At 35.7% G+C, this 23,284-nt stretch overlaps 1 non-coding gene and 1 pseudogene across 2 annotated transcripts; both read right to left on the reverse strand.

Moving 5' to 3' along the window:
• Positions 1–14,430: 14,430 nt before the first annotated feature.
• On the reverse strand, positions 14,431–22,639 carry LOC146930168 (protein FAR1-RELATED SEQUENCE 5-like; annotated as a pseudogene). The gene is made up of 2 exons (XR_015007987.1): positions 22,160–22,639; positions 14,431–16,453 (listed from the first exon to the last, which is right to left on the reverse strand). The product of XR_015007987.1 is annotated as a protein FAR1-RELATED SEQUENCE 5-like (transcript).
• Positions 20,755–20,835, reverse strand: TRNAL-AAG (transfer RNA leucine (anticodon AAG)). Its single transcript has one exon. It is a non-coding gene; the product is annotated as a tRNA-Leu (tRNA).
• Positions 22,640–23,284: the final 645 nt, after the last annotated feature.

Below are 23,284 nucleotides of genomic sequence, written 5' to 3' on the forward strand. Positions count from 1 at the left end.
CACAACGGAATGTCACATACTTCATTTAAATCATAAAATGGATAATAATAATTATCCTTCAAATTCAACATCATGAAAAATCTTAAACTATTGCAGCGGAAAATAGTTCAACATTTAAAAGTCTTGGCACACAGGCCTTATTGAAAAATCTCATAAATTAGTTCATAAAAGAGACACGTAAGGAATAGAAGTAAAAGCAAGCCCCCATCCCGTTACGTATCAGAGCACCTAGACACCAACTGAGAGTCCACTCATGAACGCCTCTAATCTTTTTTACCTGCACATTACCCACGGTCGAGGCAACATATACGCAGAAGGGGTGAGATTTCATAATCAATACATTAAGCATATAATCCAATAAAATGCATTTAACAACTTAAACATTAATAACAAGTCAACAATTAACAATCAGTATATTTTTCATTTCATAACAAATACAATCATCAAATATCATTACTAATTTTCATCACAAATCATAATCAACTTAACACTCAACTTGACGACACAACTCATCTTTGACCATGCAACTCTATCAACTCAACAACAACTTGACAACACAACTCATCTTAGACCATGCAACTCTATCAACTCAACAACAACTTGACAACTTAAACATCATGAAACTTCTTGATATGCAAATGCATGTGGTACCAATCAACAACAAATGAGCATAATAGGCTCTTCAACGTGTGAGCACAAAGGCTGCCGGGCCTAAAGCCCCCAACTTTAATGAGCACAAAGGCTGCCGGGCCTAAAGCCCCCAACTTTAATGAGCACAAAGGCTGCCGGGCCTAAAGCCCCCAACTTTAATGAGCATGCAATGAACTCAAACTTCCAACAACTTAGACGACGACGTGAACAACTCATACGACTCATAATCATGGACAACTTCTTAAAATTCCAACAACATAGACCGACTCATGCAACTTCAAGACACTAACAGTCAACAGCAGCAACCAGCAACATTTACATCGTAAAACAGTGTTTAAATAACATAACAACATTAAAGGGAATGAATCATAACCACTTATCATCATAAAGCATCTTAAATAATTCTTATACAACATCACTACTAATCTCAGTCACCTAAACAGACTTCTGGGACTTCTGAAAGCATCCTAAACAACCCTCTTTCTTACTTCTAAGATCAACTCGTGACTACACGTGCGAAAGGATCGCATCAGAACAATTTTGGGCAACTAACGGCCTAACTCGCAGTTGCGAGTAACTTTGCTCGCAATGGCGAGCAAAGCGTGCATTCTGGGTTCCTAAGTCTTTACTCGCAGTGGCGAGTTATTCTGCTCGCAGTTGCGAGCTTACAGGTCACTCGCAGTTGCGAGTTGCATTGCTCGCAGTTGCGAGTCCTGGGTTCTAGCTCGCAGATGCGAGTGTTCTTGCTCGCAGGTGCGAGCGATGAATGTCAGTACGGCCAGAAACCTAAAAATCACAACTTTTCACCTATATTCATGATTCCTTCATCCAAATAGCATCTAATTATCATCTTAAGTCATATCTAAGGTCTGTACACTAATTTTGCATCAATCTAACATCTGTTCTTGATTCATTCATCAAAATTGATCCTAAACCTAATTCTCAATTCTCACCAAAACTTAACCTAATCATGCTAAATTCATCCTATAGAATTATACCCTTAATAATATTGAAAATTAGTCTCACCCTTACCTGATAATAGCAGAATCGCAGCCCTCCTTTGGTTCTTCTCTCTTTCTGACTTTTCTCCCTTTTTCTCCAAAAACGTACGTACTACTTTTCCTAACTTATGTCTGTCTATTTATCTCTCCTTTTTACTCTTCTCACTACTAATTGCTCATCTCACCACGCAGCCCAATCTTTAATATTTTTATTTTATTCGTCATATCTTATTTTATTTAATAATAAAATAAGTCACACCAACATAACAACTTCACAACATCAATATACTTCACGTCATTCTAGAAAATCACATAATTTATCTATAAATCATGCAAACTATTTAAATTCTTAAATCATATAAATATATATATAAATAAATATATAAATCCTCATTAAATTAAGTAAATAATTAAGACGGGCGTTACAACTCTCCCCAACTTATAGAATTTTCGTCCTCGAAAATTTACCTCAAGCAAACAACTCTGGGTAAGACTCCATCATCTTACTCTCCAGCTCCCACGTCAAGCTTTCACCAGTAGTGCCGCTCCAAACAACTCTCACTAGAGGTATTTCTTTGCCTCTCAACGTCTTCATTTTGCGATCATCAATCCTCAAAGGTAAAGTCTCCACCGTAAGGTTGTCTCTAACTTGCACGTCATCACTCTGAATCACATGGGACGGGTCTGGAACATACTTCCTCAGCTGCGACACATGAAACACATCGTGCAAATTCGATAAATGCGGTGGTAAGCCAACTCTATAAGCCACCGTGCCAATTCTCTCAGATATCTGATAAGGACCAATAAACTTTGGAGTTAACTTCTTTGACTTCAATGCACGACCAACACCGGTCGTTGGGGTAACTCTCAAGAACACATGGTCTCCCTCTTGAAACTCAAGGTCCTTCTTACGCTTATCATGGTAACTCTTCTGTCGACTCTGCGACACTTTCATCTTCTCTTGAATCATTTTCACCTTCTCAGTAGTCTGTTGAACAATTTCTGGTCCTAGAACCACACTTTCACCGGTCTCAAACCAACACAACGGAGTCCTACACCTCCGACCATACAAAGCCTCGAAAGGTGCCATCCCAATACTTGAATGATAGCTGTTATTATAAGTGAACTCTATCAACGGAAGATGACTATCCCAAGTTCCACCTTGCTCAAGTACACAAACTCTCAACAAGTCTTCGAGTGACTGAATTGTTCTTTCCGACTGACCATCTGTCTGAGGATGATAAGCCGAACTCAATCTCAACTTAGAGCCTAAAGCCTCTTGCAAACTCTTCCAAAATCTAGAAGTAAATCGTGGGTCTCTATCTGACACAATGCTCGAAGGAACACCATGCAGCTTCACAATGTCTCGAATATAAATATCCGCCAACTGAGCCACAGGAAAACTAATATTAATCGGAAGGAAATGTGCTGACTTCGTCAATCTGTCAACAATCACCCAAATTGCATCATTCCCTTTAGGAGTATTTGGCAAACTCGTCACAAAATCCATAGATATACTATCCCATTTCCATTCTGGTACATCTAACGGTGTCATCAACCCAGCAGGTTTCTGATGCTCTACCTTCGACTTCTGACAAATCAAACAAGAGTACACAAATTGTGCCACATCACGTTTCAATCCTGACCACCAAAACAGCTTCTTTAAATCATGATACATCTTTGTAGCTCCCGGATGAATGCTCAAGCTACTCTTATGACTCTCTTCCAGAATCATCCTTTTTATCTCATCATTGTCTGGAATACAAATCCTACCTCGGAACCTCAACACACCTTGATCATCGACTTTAAAGTCACCATCTTCAGTTTGATTACTAGCAACCAACAAGTCCACAAACTTAACATCAACCTTCTGTGCATCTCTAATACTTTTCAAGAAATCGTTATCAATTTTCAGCATTCCTAACTTAACTGTCCGAGACGACATTTCACAAACTAAGCTCACATCTCTAAACTGTTCAAGTAATTCAAATTCCTTCACCATCATAGCAGACATATGTAAACTCTTCCTACTTAAGGCATCCGCAACAACATTAGCTTTACCCGGATGGTAATTCAAACTAAAGTCATAATCCTTCAACAATTCGAGCCACCGTCGCTGTCGCATATTCAATTCTTTCTGATCAAACAAATACTTCAAGCTCTTGTGATCACTAAACACCTCGAATCTCGAACCATACAAGTAGTGTCTCCAAATCTTAAGGACAAATACGACTGCAGCTAATTCATGGTCATAAGTAGGATAGTTTCGTTCATGAGTTCTCAACTGTCTTGATGCATAAGCAACAACTTTACCATCTTGCATAAGCACACCGCCTAAACCCAATTTGGACGCATCACAATACACCGCAAAAGGTTCATCAGGTTTTGGCAAAATCAAAACTGGAGCCGTCGTCAAACGCTTCTTCAATTCATTAAAACTGTTCTCACAATGAACATCCCACACAAAGGTTTTACTTTTACACGTCAACTGAGTTAACGGAAGTGCCAACTTAGAAAATCCTTCTATAAATCTTCGATAGTATCCTGCCAAACCCAAAAAGCTTCTAATCTCTGTAACTGACTTAGGAGTCTCCCATTGTGATACTGCTTCAACTTTAGATGGGTCGACTGCAATACCACTACCAGAAATAACATGGCCCAGAAAACTTACCTCGTTCAACCAGAATTCACACTTAGACAATTTAGCATACAACTTCTTCTCTTTCAGCACTTGCAAAACGATTTTCAAATGTTCTGCATGTTCTTCTTCTGTCTTAGAGTAAATCAAAATATCATCGATGAACACAACCACAAAGCGATCCAAAAATGCATGGAAAATGCGATTCATATACTCCATAAACACGCCAGGCGCATTACTCACACCAAAAGGCATCACCTTATATTCATAATGACCATATCGCGTCCTAAAGGCCGTCTTATGCATGTCTTCATCTTTTACTTTAATCTGATGATAACCCGACCTTAAATCAATCTTGCTGAACACACGTGCACCCACCAGCTGGTCCATCAAATCATCAATTCTAGGAAGTGGATATCTATTCTTTATAGTTACTTTATTCAGTTGTCGATAATCAATGCACAACCTCATACTTCCATCTTTCTTCTTAACCAACAATACCGGCGCTCCCCAAGGTGAAACACTCGGTCTAATGAACTTCTTATCTAGCAATTCCTCCAACTGTTTCTTCAACTCAGCCAACTCAGAAGCTGACATACGATAAGGTGTCATAGACACAGGCTTCGTTCCCGGAACAAGGTCAATAGAAAATTCAACTTCTCTCTCCGGTGGTACATCAGGGATTTCATCAGGGAAAACTTCAGGAAAATCACACACCACCTGCAACTTATCAATCACTGCTTGATTCTCCAAAGATAAGGATGCCATCAAGGAAAACATCAAGATCCCATCGCGTTCTAATTGCTTCAGCTGCTTAGTAGACAAAAATTCTGCTCCACTTTCCTCTTCAGCAGAAGAGAAACGCACCGATTTACTAAAACAATTAATGAGAACATGGTTGTACTCTAACCAGTTCATACCAAGAATTACATCCATTCCACTCAGAGGCAGACAAACTAAATCAATCTCAAAATCACGATCAAACATAGACAAAGGACATCGTAAACAAACAAGAGAAGTAGTCACCGAACCCTTAGCTGGAGTTTCGACGACCATTTCTCCACTCATATCAGACACAGCAAGACCCAACTTAGAAGCACAATCAAAAGCAACAAAACAATGTGTAGCACCAGTATCAATAATAGCAACTAAAGGAGTATTGTTAATATAACAAGTACCTCTGATCAAACGATCCTCATTTTCAGTCTGAGTACCAGTCAAAGCAAACACTTTCCCTCTAGTCTGAGTCTTCTTCGGATTCGTACACTGAGACCCAATATGACCCTCTTCTTTGCAGTTAAAACACACAATGTCCGCATGCTTACACTCTACAAGTGTATGTCCTTTACTGCCACAACGAAAGCACCGTTTAATATCCTTAGTACAAGCATTACTCTTATGGCCTTTCTCGCCACAAGTGTAACAAACAACCTCAGCACCAGCATCCTTCTTATTTGACCTCCTCTCACCATTAGCTCTTCCTTTTCCTTTGTCAGCAGGAGCACTGTAAGGCTTTGGGCGACTTTGTTGGCCCTTACCCCTCTTCTCACTCATAATCTTATAATGAGCTTTGCTGTCATCTTCATAGATTCTGCATCTGCTCACCAAAGCAGAAAAGTCACGGATCTGTTGGTAACCAATGGCTCGCTTAATATCAGCACGCAAACCATTCTCGAACTTGATACACTTAGAGAACTCAGCATTGTCCCCAGTGTAGTGTGGATAGAACTGAGCCAGCTCCACAAACTTTGCTGCATACTCTGTCACCGACATGTTTCCTTGCTTCAGCTCAAGGAACTCGATCTCTTTTCTTCCGCGAACATCCTCAGGAAAATATCTGTTTAGGAACTCTCTCTTAAACACAGCCCAAGTAATAACTGCATCATCCTGCTCTAGGGTAGGTTGGAGGCTCAGCCACCAGTCATCAGCTTCCTCAGCCAGCATATGCGTTCCAAAACGCACCTTCTGATCATCAGTACATTGCATAACTCTGAAAATTCTCTCAACCTCCTTGAGCCACGTCTGTGCTCCATCAGGGTCGTACCTTCCTTTGAAGGTAGGAGGATGATTTCTCAGAAAGGTCTCTAACATTCTCACATCAGCATTCGCACCAGCACCAGCATTTGGATGTTGTCCCACAGCTTGGGCTACAGCTTCCAAAGCAGCAGCAATCGCAGCATCATTTCTTCCAGCCATTCTAGTCCTCTTATAGCAAATAAGATTCGCAGCCTCCAGGTCTCTTCTCTGCACAACACACAACATTTAGAATATCATAATAGTGGTATTCCAACTCCTAAAGACACAACTCGACTCACTACTTGGCCGGACGGACCGACCTGCTCTGATACCAATTGTAACACCCCGTTTTCCCAACATAAAAATTTCATTTAAAATCAGAGTATTTTGATCACAACGGAATGTCACATACTTCATTTAAATCATAAAATGGATAATAATAATTATCCTTCAAATTCAACATCATGAAAAATCTTAAACTATTGCAGCGGAAATTAGTTCAACATTTAAAAGTCTTGGCACACAGGCCTTATTGAAAAATCTCATAAATTAGTTCATAAAAGAGACACGTAAGGAATAGAAGTAAAAGCAAGCCCCCATCCCGTTACGTATCAGAGCACCTAGACACCAACTGAGAGTCCACTCATGAACGCCTCTAATCTTTTTTACCTGCACATTACCCACGGTCGAGGCAACATATACGCAGAAGGGGTGAGATTTCATAATCAATACATTAAGCATATAATCCAATAAAATGCATTTAACAACTTAAACATTAATAACAAGTCAACAATTAACAATCAGTATATTTTTCATTTCATAACAAATACAATCATCAAATATCATTACTAATTTTCATCACAAATCATAATCAACTTAACACTCAACTTGACGACACAACTCATCTTTGACCATGCAACTCTATCAACTCAACAACAACTTGACAACACAACTCATCTTAGACCATGCAACTCTATCAACTCAACAACAACTTGACAACTTAAACATCATGAAACTTCTTGATATGCAAATGCATGTGGTACCAATCAACAACAAATGAGCATAATAGGCTCTTCAACGTGTGAGCACAAAGGCTGCCGGGCCTAAATGAGCACAAAGGCTGCCGGGCCTAAAGCCCCCAACTTTAATGAGCACAAAGGCTGCCGGGCCTAAAGCCCCCAACTTTAATGAGCATGCAATGAACTCAAACTTCCAACAACTTAGACGACGACGTGAACAACTCATACGACTCATAATCATGGACAACTTCTTAAAATTCCAACAACATAGAACGACTCATGCAACTTCAAGACACTAACAGTCAACAGCAGCAACCAGCAACATTTACATCGTAAAATAGTGTTTAAATAACATAACAACATTAAAGGGAATGAATCATAACCACTTATCATCATAAAGCATCTTAAATAATTCTTATACAACATCACTACTAATCTCAGTCACCTAAACAGACTTCTGGGACTTCTGAAAGCATCCTAAACAACCCTCTTTCTTACTTCTAAGATCAACTCGTGACTACACGTGCGAAAGGATCGCATCAGAACAATTTTGGGCAACTAACGGCCTAACTCGCAGTTGCGAGTAACTTTGCTCGCAATGGCGAGCAAAGCGTGCATTCTGGGTTCCTAAGTCTTTACTCGCAGTGGCGAGTTATTCTGCTCGCAGTTGCGAGCTTACAGGTCACTCGCAGTTGCGAGTTGCATTGCTCGCAGTTGCGAGTCCTGGGTTCTAGCTCGCAGATGCGAGTGTTCTTGCTCGCAGGTGCGAGCGATGAATGTCAGTACGGCCAGAAACCTAAAAATCACAACTTTTCACCTATATTCATGATTCCTTCATCCAAATAGCATCTAATTATCATCTTAAGTCATATCTAAGGTCTGTACACTAATTTTGCATCAATCTAACATCTGTTCTTGATTCATTCATCAAAATTGATCCTAAACCTAATTCTCAATTCTCACCAAAACTTAACCTAATCATGCTAAATTCATCCTATAGAATTATACCCTTAATAATATTGAAAATTAGTCTCACCCTTACCTGATAATAGCAGAATCGCAGCCCTCCTTTGGTTCTTCTCTCTTTCTGACTTTTCTCCCTTTTTCTCCAAAAACGTACGTACTACTTTTCCTAACTTATGTCTGTCTATTTATCTCTCCTTTTTACTCTTCTCACTACTAATTGCTCATCTCACCACGCAGCCCAATCTTTAATATTTTTATTTTATTCGTCATATCTTATTTTATTTAATAATAAAATAAGTCACACCAACATAACAACTTCACAACATCAATATACTTCACGTCATTCTAGAAAATCACATAATTTATCTATAAATCATGCAAACTATTTAAATTCTTAAATCATATAAATATATATATAAATAAATATATAAATCCTCATTAAATTAAGTAAATAATTAAGACGGGCGTTACAACCAAGGACAAAGCCAATTGGTAGTAGATTGCTTCAGTGACAATTGTGACGTTGAGTACCATTAGATGAGATGAGTCAATTTTCTATTTAACTGTTCAATGACCTTTTTGAAAAAGCAACATTGTGCTACAACGTTTTACAGGGATAACAATAATTATCCAAATATTATATATAATAATACTAATTACTTCAAATAGTTTCTATTGTTGATATTTTAACTTAGAGAAGTCTAACAAAAATAAAATTATACCTCTATATAATTATACTAATTACTTCAAATAGTTTTAAATGTATTATTAAATAAATTTTTTGAGTTCAATGTTATTAAGTTTAATGGTCAATGAAATGACCAACATATTTGTTAAATAATTATTTTGATCTCATGTAGAAAATAGGGACATGATGAAGAAAAATCCCATGATAATTTCGCACCATTTTTTTTTGTTGCAAAAGTTATTATTGTCGACTCAGGAATGAAGAATTGTATAGATCAAAATAAAAGTTAAAAAAGAAATTAATGAATAAATGCACATTAATCCAATTTTTTTAAATTCGGGTAAGAGTCAGTTTGGTCTTTGAATGTGTAACGAATAGCCAGTTTGGTGTTTAAATGTGTAACGAACGTGTCTAAATAAAATTATTTAGACACACACAACAATTAAACAATTAAAACGATAAAATCCACTTTACCCATTACGTGTAAATTTTAGATGCCACACAGATTAAAATTCTAGGGAAAAAAAGTTTTTTTTTTTTTTTACATCATAAGTCTAAGAAGAACCAGATGCAGCCACTAATCAACTTTTTATTTAGTCAGTTACAATATGCAAAATGTCACACTTCACCTTTAGACTACACAATATTATATGCTATTTATTGTACTAAGCATAGAAAAAGTTACAACAAAATCTGTCATACATTTGACAAAGTTGCATAAAAAAATCTAAAAGGCCATTTGAACCTATGTTTTGTGATAAGTGGTCTACAAATTTATTATTAAATAATAAAATTTCTAAAAGAAAGATAGAGATTTAAGGACACAAATATCAGAGGCTTTGTTAGTTTGTTGTGTTGTGTCCTGCTATTTTCATCCAACAAAATGGATTTCTTCATTAACGAAAGCAATGACCAAGAGATGAACATTTAAGACCTTGCTAATATTAAGATGAATCATTATACATTTTTTTCCTTATGTTTTGTAAATAAAAAAACCCAAACACATGTTAATATTCATTCTTTTTATCAACAGGAACATGAACTTAGAGAAAGGTGATGGAAATGGTAGCCGCTTTGTTACTCAAAGAACCCATGAAGTTGTTGAAAGTTCTTCTGCTAAGGAAACCACCCTTGAAACTGTCATGAATGAGCTACAAACCATGAAAGTCATGATAAAAAAATGATGAAAAAGCAAGAGGTGTGTTTTGTTTCATAGTATCCATAGTATCCCTCATATGGCATACACACCTACTGTACACACACTTCGATGTCGTTTTTTGTATTTTGGGTAAAATTAATTCTATAGTATCCCTCATATAGGTCAACACAAATGAACTAATTGGTATGAAAACAACATGCACTTATACTGAGATGTCATTGAAACGGTTGGAAGAAAGAGTATGGTGGTGGTGATGGTTTGTTCACACAACCCATGCAAGCTGAACAACATCCTGCAACTATGTCAAGGTCAACCCCTCTGGACATGTTTGGTACACATGTTGGCCATATCAATGATGATGTTGGAACACTCTCAAAAGACAATGAATCTGTCAATGTTGATATGGATATTGGGTGCAACTGGTGACATGTTATGAACTTGGAAAATGAATCCTTAAACTCTATCCTGCCAGATGTATGGATGCCAGAGAGTGGTGCTGCTATAGAAGTTGAAAATGTCATTTCACTACCACGAAGTGATTTCAGGAGAACCAAAGATGACATGGTATTTTAACTATTACATACTGTTATTAGTTTTGATAACTTACATATATGATTATCAATTTCTATATGTCATTTTAACTTGTACATTGATCAAGTTTCACCAAGCGTGGGTACTGCAGTCCCCCCAAAGAGGTTGTTCCAAACCCCATCACCGAAGTCTAGTGGAAGAGGAAGGCGGTCAAACTCTAAGGGAAAGAAAAAAGGGATGACACTGATTCAAGAAGACCAAAACTTAGTGCGCCGGTTATTCCAAAGGTATAATAGTGTCCTAAATTATTTTGTGTAACCATACATGATTTTTGGAACTAAATGTTATTGATAAATTAAATCAGCTATATACATGAGTTAATTGCTATTAACATTGTTGTTTACACTGATATTTGCGTAGAGGATTATAAAAGTTGGGGATTTAGCAGCAACTAGAGAGGAATTGTAGTGTCTTTTCTCAACTAAAATTGTTTCTGACTTGGTAACTTATAATAACTTACTATTATTAATTAACTTAGTAGGCTATTGGATGTACATGTTAATAAGGGACATGCTTGTATATTAGTTTTAGGTTATGACACTGATAATTAACTTAATACGCTATTGGATGTACGTGTTAATAAGGGACATGCTTGTATATTGGTTTTAGGTTATGACACTGATGGTTGAGAGCATTAGAGAAGCACAAAAACCTCTTAGTTCACAAGTTGTGTGGTGCTTTCCTCCCTCCTTTGAGGTATAGTCATGACATATAAATAACATTCTAAATATAGATAAGTACATGACTGGATGGTGGACAATATTTAATTTTATGATCGTTGTACAGGTTGATTTTAGTAACGGCATGAAACTGGCTGAGATTAAAGCTAAATACTGCACTAGATGGATACCTCCTTACCCGAAATTGAAGTTTGTGAGTATCCAAAAACTCATAAACTTAATATACATATGCAGGAAAATATAATGATTCATCTAACAAAAATAATTGATGTATATTCGTATTATATTTATGTGCCAATTAAGACAACTTCTGGCCATTGGTACCTCAAGATCGTTCATCTTGAACACCTAACCATCTATCAACTGGACTCTTTATGCCCTCTCGTGGTTAGCGAGTGGAGGAAGCTACGCATTAAGAAAGTGGTAATAATAATTATAACATATATATATATATATATATATATATATATATATATATTGCAAATATGTTGATTTAATTTGAATTGTTACTAATTATGTCGATGTCATTTGAATTGTTATTGACATGATAACTTGATATATAATGTGTTGCTTGATCATAATTACTCAATTGCCTTTCGTAACAAAAGGATTGACCTTATGAACTTTAAGATTGTGGATGCACATGGAACTCCTTGTACCGAAAACAGGTTAGATGACATTTCACAACTTTCTACTAACAATTCTTTAATTAATAAAATTGTAAGCATTTTGTATTTATTAACCAAACTATTGATCATTGTCTACCTATTGTACACGGCGAAAATTCAGTTGTGTGGGTTTTGGAGTGGCTAAGCATGAAGCAGCTTTTTGTTCTAGATCTTTTGTATGGGAATGTAAGCACAATCTCAAATAATGACAACTTTAATGTTTATTGAAAATGTGTTTATTGGGTTATCGAGCTGCCTTCTTTTAACTGTATCTTGTGGAAAATATTGTGAGGATGAAAACTGCAGCAACACTGATGTTGGGAGGACACAACGAGATAAGGGCTATGGTTGAGGAAAATGCTCTGTCTTTCACCCAAGCAGTTCCTGTAGTCCAACCAATATGCTTGGATGATTAGGACACTAATGTGGCTGTAGCTCAGATTTTTTTGCTATATATCTATCTGAGTTAATGAGTAGTTCTATATAATTACCATTGCATTTTGGCTAATCACCCGTGAAGTAGTTCTGGTTATGTAATTTAACATCAATGGGGTATATAACGTAGTACTTTTCCTATGTTTTAACTTATACTTAATTATCTATCTATAATTATGATCAATTAATTGTGTTTAATGTATTACCATGACTTGTTTGTTTGTGGTCATGGTAATATGAAAAACATAGTTTTTGGTTTTTGCTTTAAAAAGTTTATCTCTGTCAGCTATCTATCGTCATATTCTATTCATTTAAATTAGAATTTTTCCCCTTAAGTGTAAACAATAACTACGAACAAAAATAATTACTACATTTGGAAAGGATGACGCGAACAAACTATTAGTTCAGTTAATTTCATTCTCGTAAAATTTTAGCTTTTTGTTCAATTTATTAGTTCTACTTCAAACTAATTTTCTTTTCCGCCCATCCTCTGTTACCTTTGATTGGTCTTTTGAAATCTCATGGAAAATTTGTTATGGTTGGTGCACCTGAGAAGCATCTAGAGGTACAAGTATTTCCTTTACTTATAGGGAGAAAGATGATAGGAGGGAGTATGATTGGAGGAATTAAGGAGACACAAGAAATGATAGATTTTGTTGCTAAACACGACGTGAAACCTGAAATTGAAGTTGTTTCAGCTGATTATGTGAAAACTGTATTGGAGCGTTTACTTAAAGTAGGGAAAAACGTTATGGTTTTTTGGCTTTGAGTTTGATCCACATATTATAAGAAATTTTAGCAAAATATGTTCCCATTTTATGTCATTTAACATATCAATGAAGTATTATTTCATTTTCCTGTTGGCTTAAAAAAATCTTTTAAGATGACTCAGTGTCTAAAACCATTTTTAACATGTATGACAGCTTCAAAGCTATTTGAAGATGAATTTAACTATAAATTAGTAGATAGAGAAATGCATTGTGCTAAATTTATGTAATGGAAAACTTTTGGTTTTTTACTTCACGGGTTGCCTGCAAAAAAAAAATCTGAATAATTGCATTTTACACAAAGCTTCGATGTGGTCAGACTTTAAACTCCAAGCTAAAGCTTCAAACTCTTACAATGCAGTTCAAACAACATCCACATAAATCAGCCACATAAAATTGTATCCAACGAAATTCAAATGAAATTGACATAAGTCAGCCGAGTTAAATAACATCTACAATGGTCATGATTTGACAATAGTAAATACTGTAAATTGAGCTAAGACAAATAGCCAGCAAAATAGGTAATAATTGTTATAGGCCAAAGTCAAACACTTGGAATATGAAAACCATCTTCAATAATCTAGGAGTATTGTCCTACCTACCGGCATCAAACAATAGACCTACAATCAAACAAAAGCAACAATCAGTAACTCATATAATGTATTCAGTTTCAACTGTCACTTTTCTTATATCATCTAATTACCTTTCATCTAAGATCCTTCTTCAATTCCACAACAATTTCTCATAATACATCCTACATGTTATTAGAAACAGAATTAGAAAGTTTGAAGATGAATTTAAAAACATACACAGTTTGTGTCAATATCAATTAAACAAACAACGTACCATGTCAATATCAATGTTGCAATCTTCTTCATCCTCATTGAATTCTTCTTCATCATTGTTAAACATCTCAACTGCTTCACTTTGTGAGTTCATGTTTTCTTCGTCTCGAAGCCTACATGGCTTTCTATTATGCCCCTCATTTCCACAAATTCCACATTTTTTAGTCTTCCTTACCTTTTTACCAGTGGCAGTTTAGGAGGACGAATTGGGAACTCTGCCTTTTCGCCTTACCATTTGAGGGGGGAGGGTTCCCTAAGCTACCATTTAATTGGGACCCCAACATAGAAAATCCAGTCTCTTCACCCTTAGAAACACTTTCTAATAACTCAGTCCTCTTCTCTACCCACTCTATAGTATTGCGAATTACATCTGGATTTCCACACTCAAATATAACATTAACCATTCTTTTACAACGCTTAACAAAGGTCACATAGGTAGTAACGAAAGCCGGATTACGTTGAATTGAACTAGAAGCATTTGCGGCATTCACAGCATGCTTCACACTTTTAGCCCATCTTGGAAGTACGATACAAGCAGGCATAACGACAATGTTAAGATAAATCAAAACGTATATAATATGTTCACACGCAATGCCCAATATCTCTAACCTCTAACAAGAACATTAAAATTTCAATTTTTCTTGGCAAAATGCCACAATCCACTGAACATCTTGTCTTGGGTATTTGCAAATGGTGTATGAAAACACTGAACCACTTCTCACTACCACTTCAACCTTGCAACGATGTGCCCTTTCCAACATCGGCCGAAACATCCTAAAAATTGCCCTTGTATACAAACTTGCAGCAGACCTCTCTAAGCATTTGTATTGGGTTTGCAGAAAGGTTTCTTCATATGAAAATACATAATCAATCTCAATTTCTTTGTACCTCAAGTGATTCAGCCAATGGAAAAATTGTTGTAAAAAATAAAGCAAATTTGACAGCACACTAACATATTTTCCAAACTCTGAATGCAAACCCTCGCATCTAGAAGTTGTCCTGAAATCGGCAAAAATTTTACCCCGAATGTGCACAGCAGCCCATATCTTTCGCTTTTGATACATCTCTAACATCCAACCATTCCCCTCCAAACCAAACTTAGTAACAAGCTCTACCCACTGATACTTAACTCATAAACATCAACATCACCCAACATACAATGCTTAAATTTCAACACAAATTGCGAATTTTTAATGTTGCTTGTTGCATTGCAAATAACATGCCACACACATAACCTATGATGCGCATCAGGGAATACCCTCCTTATTGCATTTCACATGACTAAATCACCGTCTGTTATCACTGACACCGGACACTTCCCATCCATTGCTTCAACAAACCTTCACAAAAGCCATCATAAGTCTCCTCTCTTTCATCACCAACGATTTCACTACCAAAAATGACAGTTTTATTGTGATGGTTTACCTCAGAAAAATCACCAACGGTGTATTATATCTTTTTTTTATATGTAGCATTTAATGCCAACACATCTCCAAACAAGGAATAATCCATACGACTTACTCCATCACACCAAAATAAATGCTTAAGCGTTCCATCCACATTCACAATATGCTTCCTAAACATCATATCATCTCTAGTGCACATCCCTTTAAGGAATTCAAGTGCAGCATCTGCATAAGAACTCTTACTCCCATTCACTTTAAATTGTTCATTGTACATGTCTCTCTTTGTATAACCTACATTTTCATACCCACCCGCTTGTGTCGCAAAGTAACCATATATGCGTGAAGTAGGAATTTTAGATTTTCTCATTGTTTTCATTTGGTATTTATCATAATATGTCATCTTCCTATGCGCCGGTAGCATTTGCTCATACTTATCATCCAAAAATGAATGATTATGGACATGATCAAAATATTTAATGTACCAACGTGAACTGTTAAAATCTATACGGACTTGGATTTTGGCACCAAAACCACAACTACTAGTAGGGTTGTGCTCTCTTTTCCTACAAATAGTATTGTTATACCTACCATCCCTAATACCTTCCCTATGGCAAATAAAAGTTTGCTGAACTATTTGGTGATTTGTATTCATAACCACCCGACTCTTTCTACTAGCAAATCCATGTAAACACCCTTAGCAATTGTAGAACATAAATGACTTCACGGTTAGGAAAGTGGTACCTCATTATTTCTTCAATGCTAATTCCCTTCAAGTTAATTTTCTCTAAATCAGCCATGCAATACACAGTAGTTGCATCATTGAACTTGCAGGAAAATCCTTCATTGTTAGTTTTTCTAACATCTTCATCATCATCAGTTGACAAACTTTCTTGCTCTGAACCAGAAATGATGCTCCCCAAAGCCTATAAATTCAATGGTCAAAAAATTAATTCTACACCAAAATTATAATACTACCCAGTGACACACTACCAAAACCAATCATTGACACTTATAAATAAACTATTACATAAAATCCGAAATCATAGATTGTTCAAAAAATCCATACATCAAACATAATCAACAAAAATAATAAATGATCGAAAACCCATATTTTGTGAATGTAAATAAAAATAACAGCATATATTCACCTATGAAACACCTCCAACGAAATTAGACTATTGCACAACATCTTGAGAAATAGTAATAATTTATTATACATTCATTCTGCCGATTGTACCACAGTTGTACTTGTAATGTAACAATTACAATTTTAATTCTTTTTTACATAAAATCTTTAATTTCAAATTTACATTCAAAAATTATAATAATTAAATTTGCATCTCAGATAATGAAATTTGCATCTCAAAAATCGTTAATGTTTGAGAAGCAACTGTGTAGTTACTTAATTTCAGATAACTGTAAAAGCTTACCTTTCTTCTACTGAAACGATATATGTTCTAGATCTAAGATGTTCTTGTGTTTAAGAACAACCAAATTGAAGGTGAAGCTTAGACTGCTACTGTCGAGATCGAGATTGTTGCGGTGAGGAAAGCTTCATGAGAGAAGTTTTGATTTTTTTTGTCTTTTGTTGTGAGGAATGCTTAGTATGAACAAAGCTTCGTATGAAGAATTTCAACGTATAGAAACAATACTTAGTCTAAAAAGTTTTTTCAATTGTTGGTGTAGTAGTAATAAAAGGGAGGTTAGTTAGTAAAGGTAAAGAAAATAATAAGAAACCAAATTTTAGTTTTTTTTTAAAATTTTACTCTACCGGTGGCAACCGCCACCTGTCCTTAAAAATTGAAGTTTCCCATTGTGGGAAACAACTTTGGTTTCCTAGGTTAAATCCCGCCAAGTTTTAAGTCCTGTCATATGGGAATACCTTGTCATGGCAACATCATCTCATTTTTATAGTGAAACACTTGACGGGTGAGAATGTCTTGTCATCATACCCAATAGTATTTCCTTGTAGCAATTACTATATTGTTTTCATACTGAAACACTAAAGTGGTGAAAATGTATCACCATCGTTTAATCATTGAAGTTTCTATCTCATTTAGCGAATCCATGAATTTATAGTTGTTGTTATTGTTGTGTATAAATTTGAGAAGCTATCTCTGCCATATGTAAATATTGTTGTAGTAGACTAGTAGTAGTTGTCTTGTTTTTGTGGTGAAATTCTTAAAAAGCGAGATTATTTCGTCATCATGTCTGGAATAGTTTATCGTAGTCGCTGCTATCTTGCACTCGTAGAGATAATCTTTAAAAGGCAAGAATATATCGTCAACGTAAGTTGTATTTATGTTGTGGAATCACTAGTGGGATATATTACCTCCACCTTTTGAATATTAAGATCAACTCCGCTTTGTGAGAAGTGATGTCCTCACGCACCATGCACAACTCCTTTTCAGGAGAGACGATGACATTAAACATTAAGCTCAGCTCCTTTGCATGAGAGGTGATGGCACCACACTCAACTCCTTTTTTGAAGACGCAATTACATCAAGCATCAAACTCGACTCCTTTTCAAGAGAGACATTTACATCAAGCATCAAGCCCAAATCCTTTTTAGGAGAGGTGATGGATCAAGCATTCATCTCTGCTTCATCCCAACCTACATAACAATATTGGAAGAGTGAAAGTTGACCCCTAAAGTTATCTAAATTTTCAAAAATCACAAATTGACCCTTATTTTTCAATTTTCAAAGTTTACCCTAAATTTAAAAAGTAGCCCAAAAATAATAACAATGAAATTATTTATTACTCTATTCAAACAAAAACATTTAGCTATTAATTGTAAGTGATAGAAAAAAAAAACTTTCAAAAAACAAATAAATTAGTTATTAATTTAAAGATTTGGTTCACCGGTATACTCGAATTTTCGAGTGTAGCATAGAATTTGCCTATATATAAAAGTAATGAAATCAAATATAAATAAGAGTTTAAAGATGGTGGATTGTCGGTTCAAAACAACTTTGTAAAGAAAAGCGATGAAAACTCTCAAAAGTGGAAGAAATTATCATGTTATGCAAATTCTGAATATTTTTATTGGTTGTATGTGCAAAATTGTCTCTCTCACACATGACATATCTCACTCTCTTCTCAACATGCCTTACACATTCTTGTTATTTTTCTTCAGATCTGAAATCTACCTTTCATGTTTCCAAATGCAAAATCCATGAAAGATTCAATAGAAAGACCCGTGAAAAAAGACAAGGGCAACCATAACCACGGGACGTTGAGAAGATACACAATTACAAACCTTGATCGAAAATTGTGAATCCAAATCTTTAATAAACATTTTTAATGATTTCAGCAACTCGGTCCCAAAATCACAAACAATAATTCAAGAGAAATAAAAAAAAATAGAAAAAAGTGTAAATTTTTGTGATTGATTGAATTGAACCCGGGATGGTTTTATGGTTGGCAGAGAAAATACAATCAAACTTCAAAACTCTTTTGTTAGAAGTCGGTGGTTTGGGAGTTGACATAGTTGGACGGTTGATGATGGTTGTCTGAGCGTGAGAGGAAGAGAGAAGATCGAAGAAAATAATTATTTTGTATGAGATGTGCATCGATTTCGTAGGACAACATAATCTAGCGCCATTTATTCCAGGGTTCACGGTGAGGGACTTAGCTGAGCCATCAACCTAAAATCGACCATAATTTAGATTTATTTATAGGATAAAAAACAATAATATGAAGGTGAGAAAAACACAAGAAGGGGGGTTGAATTGTGTTTTTTTTTTCTTCTCCTAAAACTGAATTCACTGTTCAGAACCTGATAGAGTTCAGCTTCTGAAGTAGTGTTCAGAGTCTAGTTGCAGCAGATAAGTAAAGAGAGAGAGAGAAAGAAAGAAGAAAGACACAAAACAATTTATGGTGGTTTCTTCCACAATCCGGAAGTAGTTCACTCCTCCTTGCACTTCCAAGGAGAGTTCACTAAAATCAATATCTGATTACAATTGCTCAAGCACTAAAGCAATAAACTTCAAACTAACTCAAGTACAACTGCAAGAGATTTCCTAATGCTCAAGCACAACTGCAAGAGACTTCCTATGCTCAAGCACAACTGCAACAGACTTCTATTCAAACATAATTACAAAGAAAATTGTTTGAGGTTGAACACTTGATATACAAACAGTGGTGTTCACAATACAAATCAGATACAGGCTCTTAAGATTCTAGAATTTTTAAGATATGAAAGTTGATAAGAAATTCTAAGTGAACTTTGATGTGAAACAATTTCAGTAGAGGTTTGGCACTTGTAAAATTGTTGTGAGTCTATTGGAAATCTTCAAGTCTTCACTCCTTTATATAGAGGTGTGAAAGGAACGTTGTAGATTGCCAGCACATCAAAAGAGTCGTTGTTGAAGCTTGATCAAATCACCAATGATCTGTTGCTTGATTTGGTTATTGTCCTAAGAGGGAACAATTTCAAATCCATTCCTTGTATAGAGAATTACCAGCGTAGTCACAACTTTTGTCTTGTACTATTGCAGACACAAAATAGAGTAGTGGAGATAGTGGTTGTAAAATTGTACTATTGTCCTTTTCTAACGCTCTTCAGTGGATAAGCATCCAATGCCTTCAAATTCCTTTGAATTAGTCGTTGCTCCAAGCTTCTATTCCTTCTGCAATGATGCACAATCAGAATGACAACATTTAACTAACTTTAGCTTCCAGTCTTCAGCTTCTGATGATCTTCAGCTTCTGATGATGTCAGCTTCTGGTAGACAGCTTCTGATAAGAGTGCTTTTGATGACGTCAGCTTCTGATGATCTTCAGAACCTCTTTTCTTCAGAGTTTCTTCAGATGCTTTCTTGCAACACAAGCTTCCTTTTTGTAGATTTAATTGCTCTCATTGGTTCTTTTAGAACCTATGCTTGATTTAAGACATTCAAATTTTTGTCTATGGTCCTACACACTTGAACAAATATTAGCATATCCAATCGATAATTTTTAATACCCTGTTATCATCAAAACTCAAAGGGTAATGTTAAACACATTTTGTTCCAACATAATATAATTTATATTTATCTAATTATTGAAACTTCTTTTTTTATAAGAAGCTAATGGTTGGAACTTAAAACTTAGAGGGTTTGATAGGAATGGAATATATTTTTGAGCTAATTTTTTTATTTTTTTAGAGCAAATTCATATATGCATTTGTTACTTGGACCAGGCTTATATATGTAGTTAATAAAAATAATAAAAAAATATTTGTTGAGAGTGGGATTTGAACCCACGCCTTTTTGAACCAGGACCTTAACCTGGCGCCTTAGACCAACTCGGCCATCTCAACATCTTGATAGGTGTGGTCGTGATTAAATAATAATTAAATATACTCACTATTTGTTTGCTTTTAAAATGAATGTATTTACTATTGTTTTTTTCTTAAGAAAAAAACTGTATTTTTTTTAAAATGACTGTATTTACTATTGTTGTTATTATTATTCAATTTTATGGTGCATTGACTCCAACATATTTGAATTAATCACACAGAGAAAAATAATACCACCAATAATAAATTGATCAAAATGATAAAAGATTCGAGTATCTTAAACAAATAATCACTTGCTCAATCCCTAGCTCTTCTTGTCTATGTAAAATTTCAGTTGAAAAGAAAAAAAATTCACATTGTGTGCTTTGAAGTTTCATACATCCTTCAAAAAAAAGTTTCATACATATAACATAGTAAGTAAAAAAAAAACAAGAAAAGACACCCGTTTAATATTTTATCACCTTAACTGGATTGTATCATCATTTATTACATTAAAGTAAAATTAATCTAGTCAAAACGAATTACTAATTTTTTTTAAAGGAAAACAAATTATTAAATTAAAAGTAATACATTTAAATTCATATACACTTTTTTTTGTTGAGAGAAATAAGCTTATAGTTTTTCATTATTACTCAAAGTAGTTATACAATGTTGTGTATTAAGATGAAATTGGAAACTAGCATGACATAATGCGTCTTTAGCTAAACTATGGGCAACACCATTGCTTTGTCTCAGAATGAACTTCACATCAGAGTGCATTAATTCGGTCATCAACAAGTGTCTACAATCATGAATTATGACCATAAAATCAGAGACACCATCCCCCTTGTATATACTATCTCCCACAACTTTGGAGTCTATTTCAAAGTCCACGTTCACCAAGTTGAGCTCGATCACCCACTGCATTGCGTGTAAAAGTCCCAAGGCTTCCCCATATCTACATCAACTAAAGGGGTGAGCCAAGTAGTTCGGCATGCCACAAAATTTCCATCAGCATCTCTTCTGCCGGCTCCAAACCAACCTTGTTGAGGGGAGTGGAAAAGGATGCATCGACATTGCATTTGAATCTCCCTACACTCAGTTTTGTCCATCGAACTGTCTCATGAGGCGTGATGTTGTTATTGTTGCAGGGTCTCGTTGCTTTTGCATTCTTCCAACTGCTCAAAAAAGCTTCAGCTCGATCACCAATTTGTTGGATCGTTTCCACAATATTGTTCCAAATTTTGTTGTTTCAATGTTTCCAAATGCTCCATAAAGTGACTGCAAAAATCTTTTTTTGAGGGATATCTAGATGTTTAAGCAAAGAAAATATCATCTCAGCACAAGAAGAAGTAGGTGACCGAACCTGCTGAATATAATGCAAGAAGCATAAACGCTGCCGGCAACCAATGCTTTTACTGCACTCGAAAAACAAGTGCTTATCATATTCATCATATTCATTACATATAGCACAAATTTTAGGACAATCTACTCCTTTTGCAAGCAAACGCACCCGAATCGGCAAGCAATTACGACATATACGCCACATGAAATTCTTATTTTTTGGTGGAAGTTTGAGTTTCCATATGGCGTTCCAATGCCCCTCGACTCGGTGTTGTAACATAACATCATTATTGTTGAGAATGTCTCTATACGCACTACACACAGAATAAATGCCATTTGTCTCATGCCTCCAAATAGCCTTATCCGTGTGAACATAAGCTAAAAGAGGAGTCTGCAAAATTTGGCTGGTTGTTCCGGGATCAAAGACATAGTGAATAAAATTCTCATTCCATACCTTTGAATTCGGTTTGAATAAATGGGTAACTGTGAGGGCATCCCACATAACCTGCACGTCCGTGAGGGGCTGAAGACACACATGGTCTTTTAACCAAGGTTGGTTCCACACTGAAATGGTTTCTCCCGTTCTTATGCTCCATTTTAACCCTCTGGTAATTAATTATCTAGCGTTCCAAAGACTCCTCCAAACTTAGCTTGGGTTATGTCCTATAGAAGCACTAAGATTATCATTATGTGGAAAGTATTTAGCTTTGAATAGTCTAGTGATAAGGGAATCAGGGTTAGTGATCAGCTTCCAAGCTTGCTTCCCAACCATTGCCAAATTGAAGGATCTAAGACTTTTAAAATCCATACCTCCAAAGATCTTGGGAACATAGAGGCGCTCTAATGATAACCAAGGCATACCTCTTGAATTTGTAGAATTGTGTCCCCACTAGAAAGCATTAAGCATTTTCTCAATTTCATTGATGCAAGTTCCTGGAAGTAACAAAATGCACATCACATACGAAGGTATGATTGTAGAACTGATTTTTATTAAAACCTCCATTCATGTCTGCAAGAGGCATCTACTACTCCATGAGTTGATCTTATTCCATATTCGATCTTTTACAAATTTAAATGTCGCTTTTTTAATTCTTCCAATCATAGATGGAATCCCCAGATACTTCCCCGTGTCTAACACCTGATGGAC

The sequence above is a fragment of the Medicago sativa genome, chromosome 4 (assembly GCF_051527215.1).
Source record: "Medicago sativa cultivar Bolivia chromosome 4, Bolivia_mono, whole genome shotgun sequence".
NCBI classification, from domain to species: domain Eukaryota; kingdom Viridiplantae; phylum Streptophyta; class Magnoliopsida; order Fabales; family Fabaceae; genus Medicago; species Medicago sativa.